Below are 15,194 nucleotides of genomic sequence, written 5' to 3'. Positions count from 1 at the left end.
ATTTAAAATATCCATTAACATTATTTTAGTGTTACTGTTTAAACTAGTAGTATAAAGCCATTATTTGATTAGCAATAACTCCTTTTTATCCGCTTCCTGAAAAACTGTTAACGCGGCGTTGCAATTATTTTTCGAGAAGTATACAATTTCATCTCTTAAATCACAACACAGTCGTGCTTGTGCTACATTCAACAAGTGATGCGCTGTATATATGTACAGTAAACCGTTGCTAGGTTGTCGAGCGTGCATTTTCATGTAAGCAACAAGGCAGTTAATTGCTTTAAGGCAATATTGCGATCGTGTTGGATTATTGTTATTTTTCTGAAACTATTCCAAGTTTCTGGTGCAAATGGACAACTAAGATGTGAGTAATAATAATAATAATAATAATAATAATAATAATAATAATTTTGTGAATTAGATATCCATTATACAACTTACAAGAAAAGAAAACATTTTGTATATGGAAATTGCACTTATAATGCACAGTATGTAGTCCACATATAATGCAGCAATAGGCGCGACCACGCCGGGTATGCGGATACTTTGATAACAGACGGCACTTCGATACCAGATAACAACAAAAGTCACGCGCAAAAGTTGAGTTCTTCAGCTTTTTTGCATTTATGTTCTGTTAATTTGGTTTTCAGACGATTAATGGTATAGTACTTCGTATTGCGGAGCAAGAAAGTCGTGAAACAAAAAACAGTGGATTATAAAAATAAGAGATAAAGTTTCATGGATATTCGTCATGAATTCGATGATAATTACGTATTTCAACAAAATAAAAATACTTGGAAATAAAGCAAGAACGTGCCAACTAATCGAAATAAAAGATCAATATGTCCATCAATGTTACAACATGTTAAATTTATTTGAATAACGTATTTAAGGAAATTCAAATGTTTTAATGAGTCGGATGCCAAATTTTCATGGACACTTCTTTTACCGATCATCTCAAAGACAATGGCACTTCGATTCCAGATAACTTGACACTTTTTACCAAATATAACACACTCTATTTAGTGAATCACAAATGCAGAATTCGCTGTGGAATACTGCTATAGTAAGCAGGCAATAAATAAAAATGCATGTACTGACGTAAATTAAAAACGAATTACCGAAACATGTTCTTATTCCTTTGGAATATGATAATAAAAGGGAGAGGGAAGTGTGATTTTAGGGAAGTGCTTCCTATAAGTAGAGCTCAGTATAAAGGGAGTTTTCCAATCTCTTTTAAATTTTGTGGCTACGCATTAGTAACCTCTTCATGATGCGATTCTAATGAGCACCAATGACAAAGGATTTTATGAGGTGTATTGGCCGCTTAAAGACCCCTTGCTCCCCTTATCTAGAATTCTGTTCAATTCAATTTATCACAGTCATGTTGATCCACATGATCCGTTGTATTTTCAATTCTCTTAATCTCAATTTACCACTTAAAAACAAGTTTATTATTTAGACAATTATTTTCGGTCGTCACTTGAAATATATTACTTCAGAAATAAGCATTTGAATTTTATTTACAATTTGCACTTATAATATTAATTATATAATTTAATAGTAATACGATTTTTGAAAACGAACAACGCCATTGGTTATATTTTACATGTGAATGTAATTACGTTATGCATAGATTCCCAATGTGTCGGGCTTGACAATGCCAATTTATTCGTACTTCAAAATGGTTGGTAAGAATAGCCATAATATACTTAAATGCATTTCAGGTAGAAGAATAAACTCGGTTATCAGAGTGTCCAATTTGTTGAAAGTCTCTGTTATCCGAAGTGCCCTATATCGGGAATCAAAGTATCCGCAACTTCATGAATTCCACCTATTAAAACATGCTCTTTCTTTGTTTATATTTCATTGAATACTATCAAAATTTCAGTATTTGAAACACAGTGATTACTCTACATGCTGAAATATCAAACAATTTCTTGCAATATTTCTAAGTAGTTTTATTTTGTTGAAATGTTTACTGTTCATCCAGTTTATGCTGTTTTCCGACCGAATTTTCTATTTTTTTGGGGAAAAATTAACCATTCTTCCGTGATGTTTTTCTTTGCACTAGAAAAGAATACACCATTTATAAACTCGACCATTCGCCTTGTCTAAAAAACTAATCTTTATTATTTAACTTTAAAAAACTGATCAAAGACCTATAGAATACATCTATAGGTCTTTGTGCAAACATAAATTTATAAAAAGATTAATAAATACAATGCATTTAATATGTAATAAGGTTAGTTTTTCCAGACATATACATGCTTATGTAAGTTATTATATTTTGTTTGCATGGAATCGATCTACGCATTGTTTGTTTTATTTTTATGCCCCCCTTCGAAGAATAGAGGGTATATGCTTTGCTCATGTCGGTCTGTCGGTCTGTCGGTCTGTCGGTCCGTCCACCAGGTGGTTGTCAGACGATAACTCAAGAACGCTTGGGCCTAGGATCATGAAACTTCATAGGTACATTGATCATGACTCGCTGATGACCCCTATTGATTTTGAGGTCACTAGATCAAAGGTCAAGGTCACGGTGACCAGAAATAGTAAAATGGTTTTTGAATGATAACTCAAGAACGCATACGCCTAGGATCATGAAACTTCATGGGTAGATTGATCATGATTTGCAGATGACCCCTATTGATTTTGAGGTCACTAGGTCAAAGGTCAAGGTCACGGTGACCCGAAATAGTAAAATGGTTTCCGGATGATAACTCAAGAACGCATACGCCTAGGATCATGAAACTTCATGGGTAGATTGATCATGACTCGCAGATGACCCCTATTGATTTTGAGGTCACTAGGTCAAAGGTCAAGGTCACGGTGACCCGAAATAGTAAAATGGTTTTCGGATGATAACTCAAGAACGCATACGCCTAGGATCATGAAACTTCATAGCTACATTGATCATGACTTGCAGATGACCCCTATTGATTTTGAGGTCACAAGGTCAAAGGTCAAGGTCACGGTGACCCGAAATAGTAAAATGATTTTCGGATGGTAACTCAAGAACGCATACGCCTAGGATCATGAAACTTCATAGCTACATTGATCATGACTTGCAGATGACCCCTATTGATTTTGAGGTCACAAGGTCAAGGGTCAAGGTCACGGTGACCCGAAAAAGTTAAATGATTTTCGGATGATAACTCAAGAACGCCTAGGATCATGACACTTCATAGGTACATTGATCGTGAGCCGCAGATGACCCCTATTGATTTTCAGGTCACTAGGTCAAAGGTCAAGATCACAGTGACAAAAATCGTATTCACACAATGGCTGCCACTACAACGGACAGCCCATATGGGGGGCATGCATGTTTTACAAACAGCCCTTGTCCTTTTAAACTCTCTGTCAGCTTTGAAATTTATTTCATGGCCTTAAAATTGAAACGCAATATCACGACTCCCCAAATCATAGATTGTTGAATTGTCAACACTTAAGCTGACTAATTATTCTTGAGCTAGGAGCTCTTGACTTTAATCTTTGTTTTATGTCTTGATGACTTTATTTGTGCACTTGTACTGATGTTGATGTTGGTAATTGTTGATGTACAATCATGTACTTTAGAAATAAACTTCATTATCACAACTGAATTGTGTTGTTTCTTCCTGATAACAAGATCAAGTGATATCCCATTAGGTTGTATTGTGACTTCCCTATAATTATATACATCGGTCTTCGCTTATACGTATCTGAGATATAACAAGATGGTATGTAGCATTATCTAGTGGTGACCCCTACAAAGATTGTTCAAATTATGCACATGGGGTCAAAGTTGGCAAACCACAGGAGTCAAATAATGTTTGTATACTTATATAGTGACGTTTAATTTTTTCTCTAAAACAGAAAGGCAAAGAGGTGTAATATTTGGCACCTAACATCATATAATGCTACTCTACCGTTTTTATGCTCCCGGATCGAATGATCGGGGTATATTGTTTTTAGCCTGTCTGTGTATTTATTTTGACCTTGCGGTCAAGGATAACCCATGAAAGTGCAAGCACTTATTTCCAATGGGGTCCTTTGGTTTTGCTGAAGAGACAGCAAGCAGAAGAGACAGTATTGGGATACAAGGAATCCGGGTGCGATACCCTAGCTCTTTGCGAATAGATACCTTGGTTCTTTTACGTGCTCAGTGTATAGCACCGATACACGCGAGAATTACCTGGGTATCATACCAGTACATCTCTAGTTGGGTGGGAAACACTTGAAGCATTTCTGAAATTTCCAGTGCCCCGGCCGGGATTTGAACCGGGGACATCTGGAATGGTAGACCAGAGTGTTACCACTCGACCACCGCACCACCCATAACTGTCTGTCTGTCTGTCTGTCACTGTATGTGTCTTAAAACTTAAACATTGGTCATAACTTTTGCAATATTGATAATAGCAACTTGATATTTGGCATGCATGTGTATCTCATGGAGCTGCACATTTTGAGTGGTGAAAGGTCAAGGTCAAAGTCATCCTTCAAGGTCAAAAAAATTATTCTGTTTTGTTTTTGCTTATTAATTATATTTTTATTTTATTCTAAAAATTACTTCAATTTTTGAGGGGGGTCTTCTTTAAAAATGGTCGTGATGATGAGCAAACTAGAGATATTTTGTGGTAAAAAAATAAAAAACTTAGAACGCATGCGTTTAATTCATAGTTCATTTTCGATAAATACATTTCATTAGAACAGTATAACTTAAAATAACTTTAAATCAGACATGACCCGTTCGATCCATATAATATGTGCCCGTCACGTCCCATGACGTCACTCTTATTTCAAGATGGCAGCCTATGCAAGTCTGGAGAACCGGCAAGTTAAATGTTTTGAGTTACAACGCTCGTTCTTTTGAGCCTTTCATTTTTTTCAAGTTTTATTCTTTATTTTCCAGCGATATAAGGTTATATAACGGAAGATGCGTGAAATAATTCAGTGTGCGAAATTCAGATTTAATAGTAATAGCCCAAATTCTGATACACATGCACAGTCGATCGGGTAGTTCCTGTTGTGATTTATGGGTTTGGTAGAATGTAACCGTGAGCGATTATTACGGGTGTGTAATGTTGCTGCACATTAATCCGGGAATCTGTCTCTTTCAGGCTGGGATTCAATGAGAATACACACTTAATTACACAGTTCTTGATTATTATAGTTTGCGGAATCACTCTTCTTGTTCTATTCACGTTAATTGTTTATCAGTTATTGTTCACTGTTAATATGATTATAGGTGCTACCTAATTTACGGGCAAAAGCTTTTTAAGTTTGTTTTTTTATGACCATGTATTTTTAATAAATAAATGGACATGATTGTGTTCAAAATATTATAATTGTTGCATTAATTAAGTAATGCATCCAAAAAAACAATCTTAAAACGAGTTACATGTTCCAAGCTTAAAGATCTAGCATCTTTTTTTTCTAGCCACAGGAATTTATAGCTGGTTCGGTGTCTGTGGTATAGTGGATGGGTTGTCTGCTAACTGGCTTAGTCACTGGGAGGTCTATGTATTGATTCCTTAAGTGGGAGCATTCTTTAGATAACCCTAAAGACATACTATGGCGTACCATTTGGGATGAAAGTCAAGAAGACCTACAAGTTAAAAAGAGAAATGTACGTCGAAGTACAATAATTGTACGTCGACATAAATATAAAATACACTTCGAAGTATATATTTGTACGTCAAAGTACAATTTATACTTCAACATACATGTTTGTACTTCTAAGTACACATTAATTTTTCTGAACAGCCAATCAAAACACTAGTCTCTTGAGCCGCTTTTCATTCAGTTTTATTTATAATAAATGTTTAAAATCTCTATCTACGAGTAAGCGGTCGATAGTGGCATAATTTGGTATAAATTATAATAATAATGTTTAATAAATACCCACAATATCTATGAGTAAGCAGTCGATAGTCGCATAATTCGGTATAAATAATAATAATAATAATGTTCAATGTCAAATATCTCTAAAAGCAACAGACGTAAGGTGTCTTCTGATTGGCTAACACTCAAGAGTCGGTGAAAATTGTACGTCGAAGTACATTGATTGTTCTACCTAGTAGGTCTTGTAGACTTTCGACGTCATGGTACGTCATATAGACACTAAGTACATGTACTGGTCCTACCTACGAAACAGTTTGTTTCATCAAATGTCTCAATTCAACTTGACAGCTTGCTAAAGCAGTTGCATTTAGCATACAGTACACTGATTTAACATAATGAAAATCATGTGATGTGTCAAATCAATTTTGATTGGCAAATTTGACAGGATTTTTTTTTAATCCAATAAGTTTTAGACTGCCAAATAACACACACTACGTATTGAAAGCCATACCTGGAGCTTTCGTCTGTATATCACTGACTTCATCAGAAGACTGATTTCTACTGTTGGGAAACGTTAACACCACTAATTGTCTTCTTATTTATTATCAATGTATAATTATGTGTAACAGCATAACAACATACTCGTTTCGCAATTAAAATATTTAATTAATACAGGTATCTTGCAGGTTTCTAATTTCCTTTCGCAAACTATTGTTGAATAGTTTAAATTTTGTCGCCACTAAAAAACTAGCCATTTTGTAGCAATTCTAAAATCACAGTCTAAACTGCATACACTTAGCTCTATAGTTACAATTTGAATGCAAATATTAGAATGCATCATGTTATATCATCCATATTTTTTATTTAAACATTCAAATAACACATAATACAGTACATATATAAAAAGATACGTGGTATTGTGTGGATATACAAAACACTTCACATCATTTATTTGCACATAAAATAATAGTTACAAAATAAGTAAAACTCATCAACCTACATTTCAAGAATATTTACGTATATGAAATTACAAAGTGGTGTTATTGTATTACCTTTTACAAAATTAACATTGCTGGTTTTGCACTAGCCATACAACATTTATCATGGATTAGCAAGTAACAACCAATTTATTAATTACACAATAGAACGGAAATCATATTAATTGCATTATGCATTTACTAAACAAGCTATTTGCTACTGTTAAGAATTACACTATCTTACTAAAAATGATCACAGGTACTTAGTGCTTTTACATACTTGTGGTAAGTTTTGTATTACTAGTTTGACAATAATCGGCAGACACTTGTCGATATACAGACAAAATTTGCATGGAAACTTTTCATATTTTTTCAGCATAACTGCCTTCAAATTGTTAATTTAACAACCCTTTGACATTGTTTGCACATCTGATCTTATTATACTATAGCTGTTTCTGTTTATAGATAGACAAATATAGACTTTTCAAAGTTCTATAAAAGTTCACACATGTTCCATCCAAGTAAACAAACAGAACCAATAAAGATCACCACAGATAATAACTGTGTGTATAGCTTGGAAATTTTGATAGTTCGGGAATCCCTCCTTTGTTGATTTCTGTAAACCAAAACTGTGGTTTACTGTCAGTTTTGCTGGATAGAATGGCTTGTATAATGCCCAGCTCTTGCCTTGGCAGAACAGCTTCTAAAAACGGAAAACCAACAAATATATTAAAATTTGATCAATAATGCAGACAATGTATAAATGTCTTTTTTTTCGAATCTGGGAGATTTTTTACGTAAGATTGTGGTACGAAAATTCCAACGGTATCGGATTTTGTGGTTTTAGGCCTAAACTAATTATAGTGATATGTAACCTTTCGGGATATCGGTAAAGTGCGAGCAGACGAGGTGTAAATACGTTAAAAATTAAAGCTAAAAGACTAAAAAGTTAGATCTGCATATCTTAAAAATTTGTGAATAAATGTGTTTCTGGTGGATAACAACGACAACTTACCAGAATATTGCTCATGGTCACACGTAAAACTTCTTTCTGAGAGCGAATGGAAAATGCGTCACAAATTCTGATACATAAACAGTAGGGTGTCGTTATTGAAATACCGCGAGAATACTGGAAGAATAGAGATGCCAACTCTAGTGTTTAAAACAAATAATTTTTTAACAAGCGTTTGTGATTTGTCAGGATAATAATAACAATAAGATATCGAAAAGATCAAAGCAAATAAATTCGACAGAAATATGAGATTCGGCAATATATTAAAGACGGGTTACGTTCCCGTAAATTGTGTTCGGTGAAGACTGTTACTATATGTAGTGAACCAGTCTTCGGCTTATCCCCACTGAAGAAGAGCATTCAGGGGAGATAATTGAGTAATGACCTAATTCTGGAACGGTTGCGAAGAAAAACAAATAATGCGAGAATATTTAGAGCGATTCGCTACACAATTATGATGTCATTGATATAACTTTTCCTGAGGTATGTATTTACATGTGATTTAGCATATGTCAAAGTGTTTTTGATTTGTTTAAGTTCATAAATAGCATCGCGAAAATATATGTCGCGTGGCAAATTTTTTTGAGACGTATCCATATGTGGTATTCTTATGTAATTTTATGTCTAAATTCCCATATGTATGAACGGTCAACGCCCGCTTCGCGGGCTTTTGCCCGTATTAACCCTTAGTTACTAGCAATCTCTAAGGAATAGAGCTAAGAAATTACTTCATTGGCGACGAGGAAAAAGAACAACAAATTCAAAGAAAAATTCGTGTTAATTTTCAAAAGTTAGGACATTTCTCATTGAGTCAGGATCTTGCGGCTAGTGTATTTAGCCGGCAAACGAACTTTGCAATCTGTGAAAGTGCTGGTGTTCAGGGCTTCTTTGCTCGACATCTGTGACTGTGTTCAGGGCTTCCTTGCTCGACATTTGTGTGCTTGTTATTGTGGGCTTCCTTGTCCAATAACTTGACGACATCCAGGGGACGCAGGTAGATTCTGGTAGAGATTGAAGACGGCAGCATCTCAACAGAAAGGTTTGCAAAGTTTGTTTGGATTTCACTGTAAGGTATAGATTGAACCATTCAGTGTGGGTTTGAGGCTCTTGGGTGGATAAAATTGGGGTCACAGGTTACTGACTGGTAAGGGTGTGGTATTAGCACAGGTTACGGGTCAGGTGATTCCTAATTTTGGGGCGTGTCAAGACTTAAAACACATTGATTGGGGAGAAAGAGGGTTATTAAGTGAATACTTACAGTGGGTTAGCATACAGTTAGTAACTTTGGGGTATTTTTCATAGCAAAGTCAAATCCTTAATTTTACGGGTGCGGTTAATATTATTTCTCATTAATTAAAACATTTTGAGTGTAATATTGGATTTGTTTGTCGGACAGCATCTGTACTTGTCTTTGACGGACGGAAAAGGGACGGACATTGCCGGACGGACAGTGACGTTCATTTCACTGGAGCGCATCAGCGTGTTGTGCTCATTGATTTGATTTTCAGGCTCTGTTGTAGGTAAGACTGGTTATTGTTTACCTGTTCTGTTTGCGGTTTTGCAATCAGGGTTTTCTGTGCATTTGGTACATTAATGCACAGGAAGGGTCTAAACGCCCTTGTTAAGTAGTTGTGGGTTTGGGGTAAGTCAAACCCGCATTACTGGTTTTGTTGGCGTGATTAATCGTGCTCTAAGTTTTAACGTGCATGCTTACTCACAATTTAATTTAATTGCATGGTTATTGAAATTTAAAGTTTTCAGGTACATCTGTTGACTTGTTCCAATTGTTAACCCTTGTTGTTGACATTTGCACTGGTTTCTATGGTGGGCTGTTAGTGTCTAAACTCATGTAAACAATTCTATGTGGTACCAATAGTGTAATATTGGGGAATCTATGGAGGGCCATAGTGTCATATTTTATGTGTACATGTTAATGGTGTCCATAGGGGTCATAATGACTGGGTTATTTTGTATGGTGGGCTATGAGGGTCATAAATACTATGCACCTTTGTATAGTGGGCCATAGATACAGTACACTCCACGCGTTTTCCCCAATTTCCCTCCATACTCCGCGGGTTTTGACCTGGAGGGAGATTAAGAAAATCCCGCTATACGCGGCGTTTGCATGATTTTGGACGCGGCGGTTAACGATCTGCAAAACTGATAAGCCGACGCGGCGGCCCTCGGCGTTGGCAACGCGGGGGAAACTCCGCGTTTTACGAGATAACGATCAATTTAATTTTGTTTGACTTCCTGATTTTCAAATAAAATTACATTTATTACAAGTACATACATGTACATGTAGTATAATATTTACAATTAAAAAAACAACCAAGATAGATCGATCCCGACGTGGTTGTAGAAGAAGTTGTTGTTGTATAGAAAACTCGTTGATTTACGACACACAAAACGTCGTCTTTTAACTAATACTTACCAATTAATATAAACACAGTTTGCAACATTGTTTTTATTTTGATAATTTAATCCAAAGTTTTCATGTTAGCAGGTGATTTTCTATACTGAACATGTATACAAATGACCAAGGACCCTAAAAATCTCGCAAATCTGTGTGAATTGACAGTTTGACGTAATCAAAGAAAAGCCGCTTCCTGTCTAAAGGCATAACTTACTCAAGTGAACACGTTCAACGAATGCATAAGGAATGGTTTTAATTGTCGGAACAAAGTCAATTCTCTGCTCGCTAATGCATTGATTTTCTCTTTGTTTGTAGGTTATTCCATTGATTGCTAAAAGGTGGTAACTATTGACTTGATAATTGCATTTAATATTCACAGTTGTATTCTTGTTGCGTCGACATTCTAAACAATGTTTACCAGTAATTATGGACCAAATCGGCAGAGTGACATTCACACATGTTAATCCCTTTTGTCAAAACACCGAAGACAGCAGTCTACACAATTGGTCAGTAGACAAGCTTTGCGTGTTTTCATAACGTCAAACACTTAAAATCCAGTTCCGCCCAGATGTCTTCTTTATTCAGTTTACAGTACAATTAGTATTAAAATAATTACTCTACTAAAATACCGTAACGATAAAGATTCGGCGTGTTCGATTTGAAATTATTTTAGAGGAAATATCAACTTATTCGCGATATAATTTCGTTAATAAATACCAAAGAAACTTTTAACCGAAATCAACAAAATTCAATGTTCTCTGCGCTACAAAGTTTGTATCAAAAAAATCAATACACGCACGCTTTGCAGGAGTATACATTGTACCTTGACCTTGTACATTGCAGCATAATTTTCGCGCGCTTTTGTCGGGAAATATATACATGATGACTGTATATTGGAAGCATTTGTAAACGTCGTGTTAACAATTAAAAATCGTAGTGTGTTACAGATTACTAATTATTATTCTCATTTGGAAATTTTACGGAACATTATTCTTGTGTCATATGTGTTATGATTTAAATATTAATTTGTCAAATGTATTATATTAGACTAATTCATATTGTAGACGTACCTGTGAATTAAAAACATAATTTTTATACGTATTAATTTTCTATACAATTATCTTTTTTATACATGTACTACAGTATTTAAACAATTTATTATAACAATGTTTTTATTTTTTGGCATGCCCAGTAGCACACTGCTAACGCGGCGTTGCGCGGCGATCACTGATAAGAACGGAAAGTGTCTGCATTTACCGACTAGCCTAAAGTAATACACGCCGCGGGAATTAGCGAACGCGGCGTAACGCCGAGCGTTTTATTGAGTTCACCTCGCTCTTCCAACGCCGCGTGAACACTCGCTAGCAGAAAAAACCCGCGGAGGGAGCGCGTTTTTTGGGGAAAACGCGTGGAGTGTACTGTATTGTTTACTGTTTGTGTCATTTGAGTTAAAATCTAGAATAACGGTTAAGGGTGCTATAATTAGAAGGATTAAATGGGTATTGAGTGGGATTGATGAGTGTATTATAAATCTAATTTAATACCGGGTTATTCTAACATGTCAGTATGTGTAAAATATGCTGATGTGTCAGGATTGATGTCTTTGCCGGGTGTGTCTGAAAGGCAGGCATGGAACATTGTCCAGAAACAGCAGAAACATGGTTATCTTGACATGAATATGTTGAGTGAAGACGAGGCAGAGGATGAGGAAAGGATTGCGGGCTTCACTTTGTCCCATCCATTCCCGATGGATCCAGCAGCAGTTGGATATCCTAAGAAAGAGGAAACTACTAAACTAGAGAGTTCAGTTGCCAGGGATAGAAAAAGTTGCAACCGCCGTTCAAGAGCTAGAGAGGAGGGCCGCGATAGTCTAGAAAGGCGTCACTTCTCGCGGGACAGGAGCTACTCCCCAAGAAGGTCTTACCGGTCTCCATCTAGAAGTCGCGATGGTAAACATGAATACCATTACAGGAAGCGGAGAAGTGCGCATGATCGCTCGCCAGAAGACTACCGGAGGAGGTCATCGGGTGGAAGACGTCGACATGGGTCGCGGGACAGAGAGAGTGACAGGGATCACTACAGACGGCGCCATGATCATCATAGTGGTCACCATCGCAGGTCCAAGTTTTATTACTCCGATAGTGACTCGGACTCCGATGAAAAGTATCGGACACTGAGGGGAAGAGAAGAGAAAAGGGGAAATCCAGATAAGCTCCCCAAGAACTTAAGGTATGATGGAAAGTCTTATTGGCTTTCTTTCAAACAGAAGTTTGACAGCTACAGAAGTGTCAACTCATGGACTGATAGTGAGTGTAGAGACTACCTAAATTGGTGTCTTGAAGGAAAGGCACTGGATTTCTTCACTATCACGACACAGATGGGTGATATGTTTTCTTTTTCCGAAATCATGAGGAAAATGGAGGCTCGTTTTGGTGCCAAAGAGCTGTCGGAAACTGCTAGAGTCAAGTTCCAGCAGACCACACAGAATGCCGGAGAGTCCTTGGAGGATTGGGCTGACAGAGTGCTGACATTGGCAATACCAGCTTTCCGAAAACTGCCAGAAAAGCATAGCATGCAGGAGGCCATTTCAAAGTTTTGCCAGAGCTGTGTGGACAAGGAGGCAGGGAAGCATGCTTGCTTTGGGCGTCCTCATTCGATGCAAAAGGCCATTGACCTTGTACGACATCATCAATATGTTACACAGGCGGTGGATGGTACCAGAATGTCCGATTCGTATGCAGTGAAGGCAGTGTCAGGGGAAGAAGACAGGTTACAACGACTGGAGAGGATGGTCTAATGTTTAACATCAACAGTGCTGACATGTTCGCAGCCAAGTCGACCTGGGTCAGACAAAAGGTGTTACAAATGCGGTGAGGTTGGCCATTTTCGGAAGGATTGTCAAACGCAACAAGATGATAAGAAAAAGAAGGGGCGAGAGTCAGGAAAAGGCCAGAGTCTTTTAAACTCAAGAAGGGCAGATGACATTGGTCGAACCAGTCCGCCCAAGAAAGTAAAGGGTCAACACACCAGCGTATACTCTGTTTGTAGGGTTTCTCCAGTGTCGATGAGCAATCATAAGGGAGAATGTCTTGAGATAGGGGCTTATAGTCCTCCTCAAGTGCATTCGGTTCCTGAGTTTTCTAATCCAGTTCCGGATGTGTGTGGCCCTTCTCCAGAGGTGATTGGCAATCATAAGGAAGAACGTCTTGAGGTAGGGGCTTATAGTCCTCCTCAAGTGCATTTGGTTCCTGAGTTCTCTAATCCAGTTCCGGATGTGGGTTTCTCTTCTCCAGTGTTGATTGGAAATAATAAGGAAAAATGTCTTGAGGAAGGGGCTTATTGCTCTCCTCAAGTGCATTCGGGTCCGGAGATTTCTATTGAAGTTCTGGTGGACAATAATAAGAAAGAATCTCTCGAAGAAGTGGCTTTTTGCTTTCCTCAAGTGAATTTAGTTTCTGAGATTTCTAGTCCAGTTCTGGATGTCAAACAGAAACTTTCAAAGAAAGATGGTTATAGTTGTGAACAGGCTACTGATGTTATATGTGCTACAATCAGTGAAGGTGAATTGCGTTGTTACCAGTTTGACAGCGAAAATGCGGAGATAGCTATCACTTTACAGGAAGAGTATGTACAGTCAATTGTTGGTATGAATGGCGAACAGTGTGATTTTCCGGATGATTGTACCCAGGATGAGCATTACCTTGGAAATTTCTCTGACATTGAACACTCAATTGACACAGAAAGTTTCAAACCAGTTAAGCCCAGGATTCGAAGGACTCCTGCTTGCTTGGTTGGGGAAAAAGTGCACCTGAAAAGAATACTAGATGCTGGTGTTGTAACAGAGTCGACAAGTAAATGGGCGTCAGAACCAGTTCTGATAAGGAAGCGCGAGGGTACAGACCGCTGGTGTATTGACTGTTGTGCGTTGAACAATGTGACTGTGAAGGATACCTTTCCACTACCCATTGTGGAGGATTGTTGGTATACGCTGTCAGGGAACGTTCAAAGTGGGGATAGGCTGCACTCAGGTGGGTTTACCTTACTCCCTGAGTTGGACCGTTTCTCTGGAGGGTTTCCTTTACCCCCAGAGTCCAAGGATGCATCAGGTGGGTTTCCTTTACTCTCTGAAGGCAGTAGATGTCCATTATCCATGGATGTCATCTTTGTCTGGGATCCTGGAGGGAAACAGGCAACGGGACCATCAACGTAGTCTGGTCAGACAAAAGGGCTTTCTTGTTTGGTCTGCCATACTCTAGGTCATGGTGATACCAGTTGGAATAGAGGGCTTACTTGCCCCGGACAACTGGATCACAACAGAGTGTATACTGTCAAAGTGGAGGGTCCATTGGAAAATGGACCCTATTTTAAGTGGTTCACTCGTTTGTGAAGACGTTTGAGCATGTACTGTGTTTGTGTCAGATGTAACAGACAGTGGCAAGCCGCAGTGCTGGGGTTTCTCCTATGAAGAGTTGGAAAAGGCACAAGAGGAAGATGGAGGGCAGTTGTTGTTTGCAAGTCCAGAGGTGAAGTTATCTGGATCAACAACGAATGTTTTAGACTGGTGTACGCGTTCAAGTCGAAGGAGGGCTCAGGTGATTAGGAATTGGTTATTCCGGGGATCCTTAAAGCGACGGTTATTGAACTCCATCATGTCATTCCTTCATCGGGTCACCTGGTATCATGGTTCTTGTGTGAATGTTTCACCGACTGACGCACTGGACATAGACAAGTACAGATGCACTTTGTGTAGGCAGAATATCTAATGCTGTTAATTTTCTCTGTTTTAGGGCTTCTTTGCTCAATGAGAGGAAAATTATTCAGCTAATGCAGGGGCATTTGTATGGGCTTCATTGTCTAACAAATAGCATTGGTGCATTGGAGGGAGCAAGAATTTGTTTGGCTTCTTTGTTCAACTAAAAGTTGCTCCAGAGACGAATTAGTTGGGCTTCTTTGTTCACTAATG

At 37.8% G+C, this 15,194-nt stretch overlaps 1 protein-coding gene across 1 annotated transcript in view; it reads left to right on the top strand.

Annotated features, from left to right (window-relative positions):
- Positions 1-261: 261 nt before the first annotated feature.
- LOC127831338 (uncharacterized) overlaps positions 262-15,194 on the top strand; it is a 33,549-nt gene continuing 18,616 nt past the window's right edge. The window contains exon 1 of the mRNA XM_052356305.1: positions 262-364. The gene's annotated coding sequence lies outside the window, so the exon portion shown is untranslated. The remainder of the gene's footprint in view (positions 365-15,194) is intronic.

The sequence above is a fragment of the Dreissena polymorpha genome, chromosome 5 (assembly GCF_020536995.1).
Source record: "Dreissena polymorpha isolate Duluth1 chromosome 5, UMN_Dpol_1.0, whole genome shotgun sequence".
Taxonomy (NCBI): Eukaryota; Metazoa; Mollusca; class Bivalvia; order Myida; family Dreissenidae; genus Dreissena; species Dreissena polymorpha.
This window is presented reverse-complemented; position numbering and strand designations above follow the sequence as displayed.